We start from the raw sequence: 14,704 nt of genomic DNA on the forward strand, positions 1-14,704 counted from the left end.
TGGCATTTCTTTATAAATAATAGCAGATTGTCAATTTATGCCAAAAAAAAAAAAAAAACCTGCATGAGTTTTGATTGGAAAGCATTGATTCTGTAGAATTTGGGGGAAATTGACATTTTTTAAAAATATTAAGTCTTCTAATCTATGAACATGATGTATTTCTTCATTTGTTTAGGTCTTCTTTAATTTTAGCAATAAGATTTTCAGGTAGGAGCCTTGTAAAGCTTTTGATAAATTTATTAATCAAGTACTTTTCTTGCAGGCATTGTAACATTGATTTAACCTCCCATCCCCATGCCAGTCTATAGTCAATAGGACAGCCAAATTATTATTATTAAAAATAAAATTAGATGTCAGTCCTCACATCGTAACGAACAAATGGCTGCTTCTATTAAGCTTAATAAACACCAGAGTCATCTTAATAGTCTAAAAGTTCATCTTGTCTCATTTCCTACCATTGTTCCCCTGTACCCTCTCTAACAAACACGTTGAGCTCCTTGATCTTTCTCCAAATGCCTTCCTCCATAGAGGCTTCGTTGCTGTTTCCTTTGCCACATGCAACTGCTTGAGACCTCATGGACCATAGCCCTCTGTGGTTATGGACCAGGCTTCTCTGTCCATGGGATTCTCCAGGCAAGAATACTGGAGGGGGTTGCCATGTCCTCCTCCATTGTCTGCCACAGCTTACTCCAAATACGTTCATGGCTTCTTTCTTCACTATCTTCAGGCCTTTTCTCAGAGGTCATTGTATCACCTGACTCCTGATCATTTTATATGAAATAAACCTAACTCACCCACTTACCATCACCCCATCCTACTTACCTGGGAGACCTAATATTGTCATTTGTCCAAGCTAGATGCCCCAGCTTATGCCTCCTAACTAGATGGCTTCCCACCTAGTTTTCAATTCCTTTTATTGTAAAAAGTATCCTAATTTGAATAATAAATTATTTATCACCCTGTCCTTACCTAGATTCATTTTTCCTCAGGGCACTTATCAATTATGTGTCATATTCTATATTTACAGGTTTGTTTTCTAGTTCTCCAAAGGGACTATAAATTCTGTGTGACAGAGTCTTTATTTTTATTGTTGACTGTTTTATCTCCAACACATTGAATATCACCCAACTTAATTTGTCACGTTAAGTAAATAATTAATAAGTATACTAGATGAATGAATTTGGAAACTGTTTGAACTTGTTTTTTTCTTCTTCCTATAAAATTAAGTCCTAGATTGAATGAGGTTGTTAAGGCCATTCCAGCTCTAAAAGACAATGATTGCTTGTAAAACCTCATTCCTTTCTGATACAAGTTTCATTTAAGCCAACAGTGCAGAGGGAAAACACTAGAGCAAAGCCATAGACATCGTTCTGTAGCAGAATTTCATCTAAGCATCATGGATTTGATTTAAAAATCACTACCTCGGTGACAACTTGCAGGAGGACTCAAACATAAATCCTTGTTAATCATTTTCTGACCTCGTTGAGTTTTTTCATACATTTCTTGAAATATTAAAAAAATATTTCTTATGGGATGGGTAAATTATGATAAAGACCCCCCAGTTTTCTGTCTCTAGGCCAGACTTGTCCCTTGAACCCCTAACTCCTTTATCCAAATGCTTGTGAAATTCCTGCTTGTGTTTCTAATTGGCATCTCAAACCGAACATGTTCAAATGTGAACTCCTAATTTTCTCCCCAAACTTTCTGCTTTCAAAGTCTTTCTCACTTTAGTGGATGGAAGTTCTGTCTTTTCAATTGCTCAGGCTAAAATCCTCGCTGTCATTCTTGATTCTTCCTTTATCTTACACCATGTATCCAATCTATCAGCAAATCCTTTTAGCTGTTCCTTCAAATGCACCCAGGATTTGACTGGTTCTCGCCCCTTACACCTCTGCCCTTGTGTAGCCAACACTGCATTGGTCTGAAGTACTGCAGTAACGTTTTAACTAGTTTTCGCTGGCTGCTGCTTTACTCATCCCTCAATACCCACCCATGTGTATTTTCAATAAAGCACCCTGAAAGATCATTTTAAAACCTAAACCAGATCATGTCACTTCTCTGCCCCAATTCCTCTAATTGCTTCCATCTGACTCAGAATAGAGGCCATGTTTCTGAGAAGGGCCAATAGGATCTGCAATCCAGCTGGCTCTCTGACTTCATCTTTTCTGCTTTTCTTCTTCTTCTATTTGTTCTAGTCACAGCAGCAGAGAACACAGTATATATCCTCCCGCCTCAAAAAAATATTTGCTATTGACCTTGCCTAGAATACGCATCCCCTCAGAGGTCTATGTGGCTTGATATCTTACTTTAGGTCTCTCCATAAATGTCATATTATCAAAGGCCATTCCTGTGCCCTCCATATAATATAGCAACATCCTCCTTAGTTCCCACATTTCCTATTTCCTTCAACGTACTTCCTTTTTTCTGCTTAGCAGTTAGCCCCACCTGAGATATTGGAACAACATAATATATTCTGTGTAATTTTTTTTTGTCTGTTCTCTTCTAGAATGTAAGTTCATAAGCTCTATAAATTTGTTGCAATAAACCTAACTTATTTTAAGTTAATTATTTTTAAATTGATGTGTGTTTTGAAGCTGTTTTGAATTTGAGGACTACCCTAGAAGTCCAGTGGTTAAGAATCTGTGCTTTCACTGCAGAGAATGTGGGTTCAATCCCTGGTTGGGGAACTAAGATCCCAAATGCCACAGGGTGGGGGTCAAAAAATTGTTTTAAAAATTGTTTATGAAGCTGAGTTCAGTTCAATCACTCAGTCGTGTCCAGATCTTTGCGACTTCATGGACTGTAGCACACCAGGCTTCCCTGTCCATTACCAACTCCCGGAGCTTGCTCAAACTCATGTCCACCGAGTCGGTGATACCATCCAACCATCCTCTGTTGACCCCTTCTCCTCCTGCCTTCAATCTTTCCCAGCATCAGGGTCTTTTCTAAGGAGGCAGTTCTTCCCATCTGGCCAAAGTATTGGAGTTTCAGCCTCAACATCAGTCCTTCCAATGAATGTTCATTACTGATTTCCTTTAGATTGATGGGTTGGATCTTCTTGCTGTCCAAGGATCTCTCAAGAGTCTTCTCTGACACCACAGTTCAAAAGCATCAATTCTTCGGTGCTCAGCTTTCTTTATGGTCCAACTCTTACATCCATACATGACCATAGGAAAAACCATACCTTTAACTAGATGGACCTTTGTTGGCAAAGTAATGTCTCTGCTTTTTAATATGCTGTTTAGGTTTGTCATAACTTTTCTTCCAAGGAGCAATCATTATAATTTCATGGCTGCAGTCACCATCCACAGTGATTTTGGAGCACAAAAAAAGTAAAGTCTCTTTCTGTTTCCTTTGTCTCCCCATCGATTTTCCATGAAGTGATGTGACTAGATGCCATGATCTTAGTTTTTTGAATGTTGAGTTTTAAGCAAGCTTTTTCATTCTCTTCTTTCACTCTCATCAAGAAGCTCTTTAGTTCCTCTTTGCTTTCTGCCATATGGGTGGTGTCATCTGCATATTTGAGGTTACTGATATTTCTCCCAGCAATCTTGATTCCAGCTTGTGCTTCATCCAGTCTGGCATTTCACATGATGTACTCTGAATATAAGTTAATTAAGCAGGGTGACAACATACAACCTTGATGTACTCTTTTCCCAATTTGGAACCAGTCTATTGTTCCATGTCTGGTTCTAACTGTTGCTTCTTGACCTGCATACAGATTTCTCAGGAGGCAGGTCAGGTGGTCTGGTAGTCCCTTCTCTTTAAGAATTTTCTACAGTTGTTGTGATCCATACAGTCAAAGGCTTTGGTGTAGTCAATGAAACAGAAGTAGATGTTTTTCTGGAATCCTCTTGCTCTTTCTATGATCCAACAGATGTTGGCAATTTGATCTCTGGTTCCCCTGCCTTTTCTAAATCCAGCTGGAACATGAAGCTGAGAATATGCACAAATGCAAATAGTATAAAATGCCCAATAACATAAGCATCATCCTCCAACTGAGCAACACACACTTGGAGTCTAGAAGGATGGCAAGGTTGGATGTCGATCTTTCTTAGCTCTCATGGGCGAGGGAAAGAGTGGCAGAATCAGAGATGTGTTGGTTCTTTCCCACTTTTTCCAGTGCACTAATTACTTCTTGCTGCTTTAGTTCTACAAACAAACCATAGAGTATATACCTTACACAACCTTCTTGTTGTTCAGCATTCTCCGGGGCCACACCCTGTGCAAGACCTTCCCCACCGAAGAGCTCATTAATCCCAGAAGTGCCGGTGTCTATGGTAGCACTACAGAGGATCTGGACTTTCATCTAGTGCCTGACAGTTTTCTATATGAGGAAACTGGAACTCAGGGAAGTGAAATGACTTATCCAAAACTACTCAGACATGGCCCCAAGTCCAAGTCTCCAGTTCCCCATTCCTATTAATCTAGGGTCCTAGATCCATAGCATTCTCCAGCAGGAATATTGAAGTAGGTTGTCATTTCTTTCTCCAGGGGATCTTCCTGACCCAGGGACTGAAAACACATATCATATCTCCTGCATTGGCAAGCGGGTTCTTTACCACTAGTATTACCTGGGAAGCCCCTATTAATCTATACTGTAATGTATTTCATCAGCCTGCTATTCATGATGATTAAATACAGGAAATTACCTGAAAGTTCAACAACAGAACAATGGTGACACATATTCATATGATACCTTACTATACAGCTTTAAAAATTATCATGTAGAAAGTCATTAAATGACATGGGAAGTATTGGCAGCATAGCTAAGTAGAACAAACAGTCAAATAATATAACCTCAATTATATAAAATAGTTGTGTTAATGATGACAAGGCTCTACACATAAAAAAAAAATCAGTGGTTACTTCTGGATAATAGGATTAGCATCTTTTTAAACTTGTTTTTCCACTTTCATAATTCCATTTAAATAAAAATCCATTTTGAAGTTTTCCCTTGCATCACACATCCAGTGAACTTTAAGGTGTGCATTTTTAAACAATGAAATATATGTCTATGTGTTAACTTTTCTTATATAAATAGCATGTGTAAGATATATGTGAGGCATAAATGTATGGAAAATTCAACAAACTTCATAGATGTATAGAATTACTAGCAGTTAGGTCAAAATAGAAAATGATTTCTAACTCTCTGAAACAGGTATACAAGGTGAAGGTTTGGGGAGGAGAATAATATAGCTAGTTATAATCAGGAAGCCTTACTTTTTTCTGTTTAATTTTTATGTTTAAAGATTATACTTCCTTATTATGCAAAATTATTTTCTTATGCTCCAAAAACCTTTAAAAATTATTTGAAACCCTTATAAATCATCATAGCATGAAATCTTATTAGTCTCTTCTTTGCAACTACAGTTTTTGCCAAGCTATTTTAGAACTTTCATGTAGAAAAATAGTGAATCTTCATGGAATGATTATGCTTATTTTACTTTGTTTTTCTTTCTCGCACCATATGCATCTCAATCAGTCTTCACAATAACCAGTTTATAACCATTGCTTACATGAGTAAAATGACTTCAGAGAGTCTAAATAACTTGCCTAGCTTCATACCTCCAGGATGTCATGGAGCTAGGTTGCAGTGCAAGTCTACATGCCCATAAACGCACATAATACTGTTTATACAGAATATTATATTTTATTTTTACTAAAGTATAGTTGATTTACAATATTACATAAGTTTCAGATGTACAGCATAGTGAGTGACTATCCTTGAAGATTTACTCCATTATAAATTATTGCAAGATAATAGCTATAACCCTCTTGCTATACACAGTATATACATACAACGCAGCCTTGCTGCTTGTCTATTTCACACATAGCATTTGGTAATCTCATACCCCTAGTTTGTCCCTTCCCCACTCCCTCTTCTCCTTGGTAACGACAAGCTTGTTTTCTATGTCTGTGAGTCTGTTTCTGTTGTGCACATACGTTCATTCATATTATTTTTAGATTCACATATAAGTGATATCATGCAATACTTGTTTCTCTGACTCATTTCACTTAGTATAAGTGACATAAAGTCCATCCTCCTTACTGCAAATGGCAGGGTTTCTTTCTTTCACGGCTGAGTAATATTCCTTTGTGTGTATGTATGTGTGTATGTGTTGTGTTGTGTGTATATATTTATATACAATATATATACCACATCTTTTTAATCCAGTCATCTATATAGAATATTTTACTATATATTATATGTGAAGTCACTCAGTCATGTCCGACTCTTTGTGACCCCGTAGACTGTAGCCTACCAGGCTCCTCTGTCCATGGGATTTTCCAGGCAATAGTACTGGAGTGGACTGCCATTTCCTTCTCCAGGAATATGAATATTAGCAAATATTTATAGTAATATTCATATACTATAATATTCATAGCAAATATTAATATTTACTACATTACTGTGGTGGCATTTCTTGACACAAGTGAGAAAATGGAGATGTTTATCCTAATTTTTCACTCTTAGGCACCTCAAAGGGTCATCTCTCACTATCCAGAACTTACAGCAGTATGTCACCCAGGGCTACTCCATGATCCAGATCTCAATTGTCATTCCACCCCTATCACCAGGTATCTGTCCTTTGCTGAGTCCACGTGGCCTTGACCGCAGTTAGATACTTGTTTCCAAAAGAACTTCCTAAGGACATCCTGTCGGATAGCCTTACTCGGGGTTGCCTCTGTGCTTGATTCACACTTTTTGTATAGAATTCATTGCATTGTCTTATAAATATCATTCCAGTTTTTGTTCACCCCATAAGATTATTAGTTTTTCAGGGGCAGGAACCAAATTTTGTTCATATATTTAGAAATTTGTTATTATTAAGTCACTAAGTTGTGTCTGACTCTTTGTGACCCCATGGACTGTACCCCACCAAGCTTCTCTGTCCATGGGATTTCCCAGGCAAGAATATTGGAGTGGGTTGCCATTACCCAATGCATAAAATGAAATGTCCAGGTAAACTAAACCTCCAAATAAAAACAATTAGTTTCAAATCATTATTTATCAGAGAATACATTGCCAGCACCAAACAAAGCAGAATTCACAAAATGATAATAAAAACACAACAAATAAAAAATATATCCCATTAGGAGGAAAAACAAAATTAAGTCAACTGGAATTGTCCTAGATATATATGACATTCATATGACATAGATGACAAATTTAATAGTAAGTTCTTAAAACAGTTATTGTAACTATATGTAATACTTTTAAGATGGCAAAAGCTATCCATCTAAGTAGTGTTTCCCTGGACCTCCCATAGGCCTGAGACGTATCCGTTGGTGCATTCTCTTCCACTATTATCCTGCCCTGGTTTACCGCAAGTTGATGTTGAGCAATTGCATTGCAATCCCACATAGGAGCTGCCAGTGCTCCAGCTCTCACCAATGAAGGGCTCCACATTACCTGTTGCTCAGCCACGAAGTTCCATATCAAGATCTTGCTTTTAACAGTGATTTTAATTAACTTTGTTATGGTGTCCCTGGGTGTAGTTTTCGCCACGATTTTTTGGTTGGTTTGTTTGTTTGCAGTAGAGTTTGTTGAGTTTCTGAGATTTATAGCTTTGACAAAATTTGGAAAAATTCTCATCATTATTTTCCTGTCTAATGTTTTCTGGATCTTCTTCTCCAAACCCCCACATCTGCCCTCCTTGCTTATTTATTCAGGGACTCCAGTCTCATGTGGGGCTTCACAGGTAGCACTGGTGGTAAAGAACCTGCCTGCCAATTCAGGATACATAAGAGATGCTGGTTTGACCCGTGGGTCAGGAAGATTCCCTGGAAGAGGGCATGCCAACCCACTCCAGGATTCGTGTCTGGAGAATCCCATGGACAGAGGAGCCTGGAGGGCTCGTCCACAGGGTCACAAAGTCGGACATGACTGAAGCGACTTAGCGCACGCACACACATGCTCGCTGCATGTGCGTTAGTCTATGTAAAGTTGTTCCACAGCTCCCTGAGATCCTATTCTTTTTTTCCTTGTGTTTCATATTGGATTGTTTCTGTTGCTGTGTCTTCAAATGAATTGATCTGTTCTTCTGCAATCTCTAATCTGCCATTCATCCCAATCAGTGTATGTTTTCAACATAGACATTGAACGTGCAGTTTTGGGTGTTCTAAAGAATTTAATGTAGTTAATCTTTCTTTAGCTTCTTGAACATGTGGTACACCATGATAACAGCTATTTCAATGTCCTGTCTGCTAATTCTGTCATCCATGTTTTTTTCCTGAGTCATTTTCAATTGGTTGATTTTTTTTCTCCTTTTAATGGGACATATTTTCCTGCTTCTTTTTTCATGCTCAGTAAGTTTTATTGGATACCAATCTTTTTGAATTTTATCTGTTGGATCCTGGTTATTTTTGCACTTCTATGCTGCTGCTACTGCTGCTGCTGCTACTGCTGCTAACTCGCTTCAGTCGTGTCCAACTCTGTGCGACCCCATAGATGGTAGCCCACCAGGCTCTCCCGTCCCTGGGATTCTCCAGGCAAGAACACTGGAGTGGGTTGCCATTTCCTTCTCCAATGCATGAAGGTGAAAATTGAAAGTGAAGTTGCTCAGTCAGGTCAGACTCTTAGCGACCCCATGGACTGCAGCCTACCAGGCTCCTCCGTCCATGGGATTTTCCAGGCAAGAGTACTGGAGTGGGGTGCCATAGTCTTAAATTTGTTCAGGGAAGCTGTTAATCTCCTTGGAAATAGTTTGATCATTTCAGGTCTTGCTTTTAAGTTTTGTTAGGTGGGAACAGTGAGGAGTTTCATTTAGGGTGAAATTTTCACCACTGTTGAGGGAACAAAACTCCATGTTCCATCTCCAGTGAATGCTAAGGTCTATGCAGCCATGCTGGTGGGAACAGGCCCCGTGTGAACTCATGCTTTTAACCCTTTCACAGGGTTCTTTGCGTGACTCAGGGCAGTTCCACCTGTGCTCCAGCTGATCAGACCTGCGCTCTGACAGACACTGAGGACCCATTCTCAGGCTCTCCTCTCTGCACTGCTCTCTCCTCAACAGACTTTCATCTAGAAGCTTCAGCCTGCTAGCACTCCTGGATTCCACCTCCATCTCCCCAAACCAGGGACACCATCGGGCTCTGCATGGGCTCCTCACCCTGTGCCAGGCCCTCACAGTGAGCTGAGACAGTTATAAAGCCCATCTTTTTGTTGTCTGTTTAACTGCAGTACAGTTGATTTACAATATTACATAAATTGTGTTGTTTAGTCGCTAAGTCATGTCTGACTCTTTTGTAACCCCATGGATTGTAGCCTGCCAGGCTCCTCTGTCCATGGAATTTCCCAGGCAAGAATCCTGGAGTGGGTTGCTATTTCCTCCTCCAGGAGATGTTTCCAACCCAGGGATTGAACCAGAATCTCCTGCATTGGCAGGCTAATTCTTTACTACTGAGCCACCAGAGAAGTCCCCTTATATAAATTACAGGTGTACATAGAAGAATTTTTTAAAGAGAGAAGCAGAAATGATTTTGCTGGGGTTCCTTGACCCTATTTCAAAGGTGGATTTTGCTGGGGTTCCCTGACCCAGTTTCAGAGGTGGAAGCCACAGGCACCCTGCCCACAGGCCCTTTTCACGTTGCCTCCAACGCAGACTCCAGGTCATGGTGGGCCTGGCTAGGCCCTCAGTACTTGAAAAGGTCGATGAAGTGCTGCGGGGACACAGGCGTGAAGCAGCTGCCGTGCAGGGGTGGCCCGAGTCCTCGAGTAATAAAGCAAGGCGGCAGTCCTTCCAGAAGAGGATGCTGCAGTGCCGGCAGAAGTGCAGGGTGTCTCCATACTGCTCCTTGGTGGGGTAGTGCTTCTGAAGTGCAAAATACATCAGCTTCCACTCCACATGGCCTTTTTCTGAAAGGATCAAGTGTCTACAAAACTGCTTCTCCCCAAAGTGGTACTGGCAGAGCTTCTTCCACAGCTGCCGGTCCTCGCTGAGCGCGGACAGTGTCGGGGTCACCTGACCCAGGGTGACGATGTCCCACCCATCCGAGAACCTGTACAGGATGTTGCTGAGCATGTGCACAGGAAGGTCGCTGAGCGTCAGGCCACTGTCCACCTCCGTCATCTGAAGATTCTGCAGCTGCTGCTGCCAGCGGAGAACGGTCTCTAATCGGCAAATCCAGATGTTGATGTTTCCCACCAGCACAGACTTCCCTACTCCTCGGATCAGAATGCACAGGGTGGAGCTGAGGTCTTGGAGAAGATCCTTGATCAGGCGAGGGTTTTGGTGGTCACCGAGAACCTTCTGAACGATCTTATCCAGGATGTTGAAGTAGTTCTTCTGGGCCACACCACTCAGCGAGGTCAGCTGGGACTTTGCAATCAGCTGCAATAGCCTGACCACATAATTGAACCTTCGGATGTCCTGGATCGCACTCGAGAAGTCTAAGCGATTAAAAGCTTCTCCCAAAGTACAGTAGCCATGTCTTTCTCTTGTGCTTTCTTTATGGACATAGATCCAGTTTTCACGATAAAAACATACAATACTAACGCATATATATGGAATTTAGAAAGATGGTAACGATAACCCTGTATACGAGACAGCAAAAGAGACACTGATGTATAGAACAGGCTTATGGACTCTGTGGGAGAGGGAGAGGGTGGGAAGATTTGGGAGAATGGCATTGAAACATGTGAAATGTCATGTATGAAACGAGATGCCAGTCCAGGTTCAATGCACGATGCTGGATGCTTGGGGCTGGTGCACTGGGACGACCCAGAGGGATGATATGGGGAGGGAGGAGGGAGGAGGGTTCAGGATGGGGAACACATGTTTTAAAATTATTAAATTAAAAAAATAAAAAAAATAAAAAAAAATAAATTACAGGTGTACAATATTGTGATTCACAATTTGTCAAGTTTATGCTACATCTATACCTATTATAAAATATTGACTATATTTTTCCTGTTGTATATTATATCCATGTAGCTTACTTTCGGAGAAGGTGATGGCACCCCACTCCAGTACTCCTGGCAAATCCAATGGACGGAGGAGCCTGGTAGGCTGCAGTCCATGGGGTCGCTAGGAGTGGGACACGACTGAGCGGCTTCGCTTTCACCTTTCACATTCGCTTTTCACTTTCATGCATTGGAGAAGGAAATGGCAACCCACTCCAGTGTTCTTGCCTGGAGAATCCCAGGGATGGGGGAGCCTGGTGGGCTGCCGTCTATGGGGTCGCACAGAGTCGGACACGACTGAAGTGACTTAGCAGCAGCAGCTTACTTTATTCATAGTAGTTTGTATCTCTTAATCTTCTACCTCTATATTGACCTCCCTCCATCTCCCGCCTGGTAACCACTAATTTGTTCTCTATATCTGAGTCTGTTTCTTTTTTGTTATATTCACTAGATTCCACATACAAGTGATATCATAGAGCATCTGAGTTTCTCTGAATTATTTCATGTAGCATAATACCCTCCAAGTCCATTCACATTGCTTCAAATGGCACATTTTCATTCCTTTTATGACTGAGTAGTATTCCAGTATGTGTGTGCAGATAGAGATAGATACATAGATGACAGATAGATAGATAGATGATAGATAAATATACACACACCACATTTTATCCATTCATCTGTTGATAGAGACTTAGGTCATTTCCATATCTTAGCAATTGTAAATAATACTGCCATTAACATTGGTGTGCCTGCATCCCTTTGAATTAGCGGTCTTTTTCTTCAGATATATACCTGGGAGTGAAGTTGCTGGGTCATATGGTAGTTCTATTTTAGTTTTTTGAGACACACTCACCCCCATACTGTTTTCCTTAGCATCTGTTCCAATTTATATTCCCACCACCAGTGCAGGAGGGCTCCCTTTTCTCCAAATCCTTGCCAACATTTGTTATTTCTGTTCTTTTTCACTGAAGCCATTCTGACAGGTATAAATGATATGGCGGTTTATATTTGGTTTCCCTGAAGAACAACGTTGAGCATCTTTTCATGTGCCTATTGGCCATCTGCATGTCCTCTTTGGAAAAATATGTATTCATTTTTAATTTGGTTGTTTGCTTTTTGATTTAGGTGGTATGAGCTGTTGATACAGTTTGGATATTCATTCCCTACCAGTCATATCATAAGTATCTTATGCCTTTCAGTAGGTTGTTTTTTTCATTTTGTTGCTGGTTTCCTTTGCTGTGCAAAAGCTTCTAAGTTTAATTAGGTCCTGTTTGTTTATTTTTGCTTTCATTTCCTTTGCTTTAGAATAAAGATAAAAAAATATTGTTATGACTTATGTCAAGATTGTTCTGCCTATGTTTTCCTCTAGGAATTTTATGGTTTCCAGGCTTATATGTAGGTCTTTATTCCATTTTGAGTTTATTTTTGTATAGGTATTAGAGAACATCCTAATTTTATTCTTTTACATGTAGCTGTCCAATTTTCCCAGCATCACTTATTAAAGAGACTATATTTTCTCCATTGTATATTCTTTCCTCCTTTGTCCATAAAAGCATGGTTTATTTCTGAAAACTCACCTTTGTCTTTTTTTTCATCTCTGGGATCACTGATTCATTGCCTCAAAGTCAATGTCCTCATATATTTTATTCAGTATTTGCTATTGCCTGTGAGAATGTAAATTCACTCTCTGTCCCTTCATCTTGTTTGGAAGCAGAAGGCTTCCCATATCTCATTCTAGAGTCTGCTTCCTACAGACTTTCCTTTCATATCTGCTATTGACTGTTCTAGGCGAGTTCCCAGGAAACAGACCCACACTCTCAGACTTGTGTGCATGATGTTTATTAGTAAGAGTTCTCAGTAACCTCGCTCAGAGGATAAGGCAAGAAGAATTGGGCAGCAGAGGTTGAACTGCAATGCTATTGTGAGAGACATCTCTCCCAATAATGAGGGAGCTCTAAAGAGAAAAATATCTGTCAGAGTTGTCCCATATATCCCTCTCCTTATACCCACCCCTGAGATGCAGGATGCTCTCAGGATGCTCTGAGTGAGGAGCTTTCTCTGGTGGGGGAGGAAATACCTCAGTCCAGTCTAAGAACCACCACCTCCATAGGTGATTGCAGCCTCATATTAATGCAGGTCAGTTTGCATTCTAATGAATTCTTCTTTTTTACAGTCAGAAAAACGGTTGTTTCTTATTTAAACAGCTTATTGAAATGAAAATTGTTTTTCAACTAGTTTCAGGAAAACATCATTTCCTTATTATCCCACTTTTGTTAAGAATCTCTGTTCAGAATTTCCTTTCAAAGACAATCAAAACTATACATTAAGGTTTGTCCTGAAAAATGAGGCTTTCTATGGCAGGGACAACTGGTTTCATTTCTGCCAGTTCCGAGTCTTCCAGAATTAGTGGGCTCTAAAGAGACTGGATGTTAGGGTTCAAAACTGAATCTAAGTTGAAATTTATAGCAATTTTTTCAAGGACATGTAGTACAGAATGTTCTGTACTCATTCTGTTTAAAACAGACAGTATGGGCTGACATCTATGGGATCACACAGAGTCGGACACGACTGAAGTGACTTAGCAGCAGCAGCAACACCCACCTTGAAAGCTTACACAGGTAAAGAGTTCCAGTTAAATAAGATGAAGAAGCTCTAGAAATCTGCTGTTCAACATTGTGCCTATAATTGTTGTTTAGTCACTCAGTCATGTCTCACTCCTTTGCAACCCCATGGACTGTAGCCTGCCAGTCTCCTCTGTCCATGGGTTTATCCAGGCAAGAATCCTGGAGTGTGTTGCCATTCCTTCTCCAGCGGATCTTCCAGACCCAGGGATTAAACCCCTGTCTCCTGCATTGTCAGGTGGATTCTTAACCACTAAACCATTCAGTTCAGTTCAGTCACTCAGTCGTGTCTAACTCTTTGCGACCCTATGGACTGCAGCATGCCAGGCTTCTCTGTCTATCACCAATTCCCAGAGCTTGCTCAAATTCATGTCCATCAAGTCAGTGATGCCATCCAACCATCTCATCCTCTGTCATCCCCTTCTCCTCCACCTTCAATCTTTCCCAGCATCAGGATCTTTTCCAATGAGTCAGTTCTTCCCATCATGTAGCCAAAGGATTGGCGTTTCAGCTTCAGTATCAGTACTTCCAATGAATATTTAGGACTGATTTCCTTGAAGATTGACTGGTTTGATCTCCTTGCAGTCCAAGGGACTCTCAGGAGTCTTCTCCAACACCACAGTTCAAAAGCATCAATATTTTGGTGCTCAGCTTTCTTTATAGTCCAACTCTCACATCCATACATGACCACTGGAAAAACCATAGCTTTGACTAGATGGACCTTTGTCTGCAAAATAATGTCTCTGCTTTTGAACATGCTGTCTAGATTGGTCATAGCTTTTCTTCCAAGGAGTAAGCGTCTTTTAATTTCATGGCTGCAACCACCATCTGCAGTGATTTTGGAGCCCCCCAAAATAAAGTCTCTCATTGTTTCCCCATCTATTTTCCATGAAGTGATGGGACTCAATGCCATGATTTTAGTTTTTTGAATGTTGAGTTTAAGCCAACTTTTTCACTCTCCTCTCTCACTTTCATCAAGAGGCTCTTAGTTCCTCTTCACTTTCTGCCATAATGGTGGTGTCATCTGCGTATCTGAGGTTATTGATATTTCTCCTGGCAATCCTGATTCCAATTTGTGCTTCATCCAGCTTGACATTTCTCATGATGTACTCTGCACATAAGATAAATAAGCAGGGTGACAGTACACAGCCTTGACATACTCCTTTCCCAATAT

The 14,704-nt window shown here is 40.4% G+C and overlaps 1 pseudogene; it reads right to left on the minus strand.

The window, feature by feature from the left end:
• Positions 1 to 9,491: 9,491 nt before the first annotated feature.
• On the minus strand, positions 9,492 to 12,742 carry LOC147366271 (F-box only protein 25 pseudogene; annotated as a pseudogene).
• Positions 12,743 to 14,704: the final 1,962 nt, after the last annotated feature.

This window comes from Bos grunniens, chromosome 9 (genome assembly GCF_055505025.1).
Source record: "Bos grunniens cultivar Pamir isolate PY7600 chromosome 9, Bosgru_T2T1.0, whole genome shotgun sequence".
Classification (NCBI taxonomy): Eukaryota; Metazoa; Chordata; class Mammalia; order Artiodactyla; family Bovidae; genus Bos; species Bos grunniens.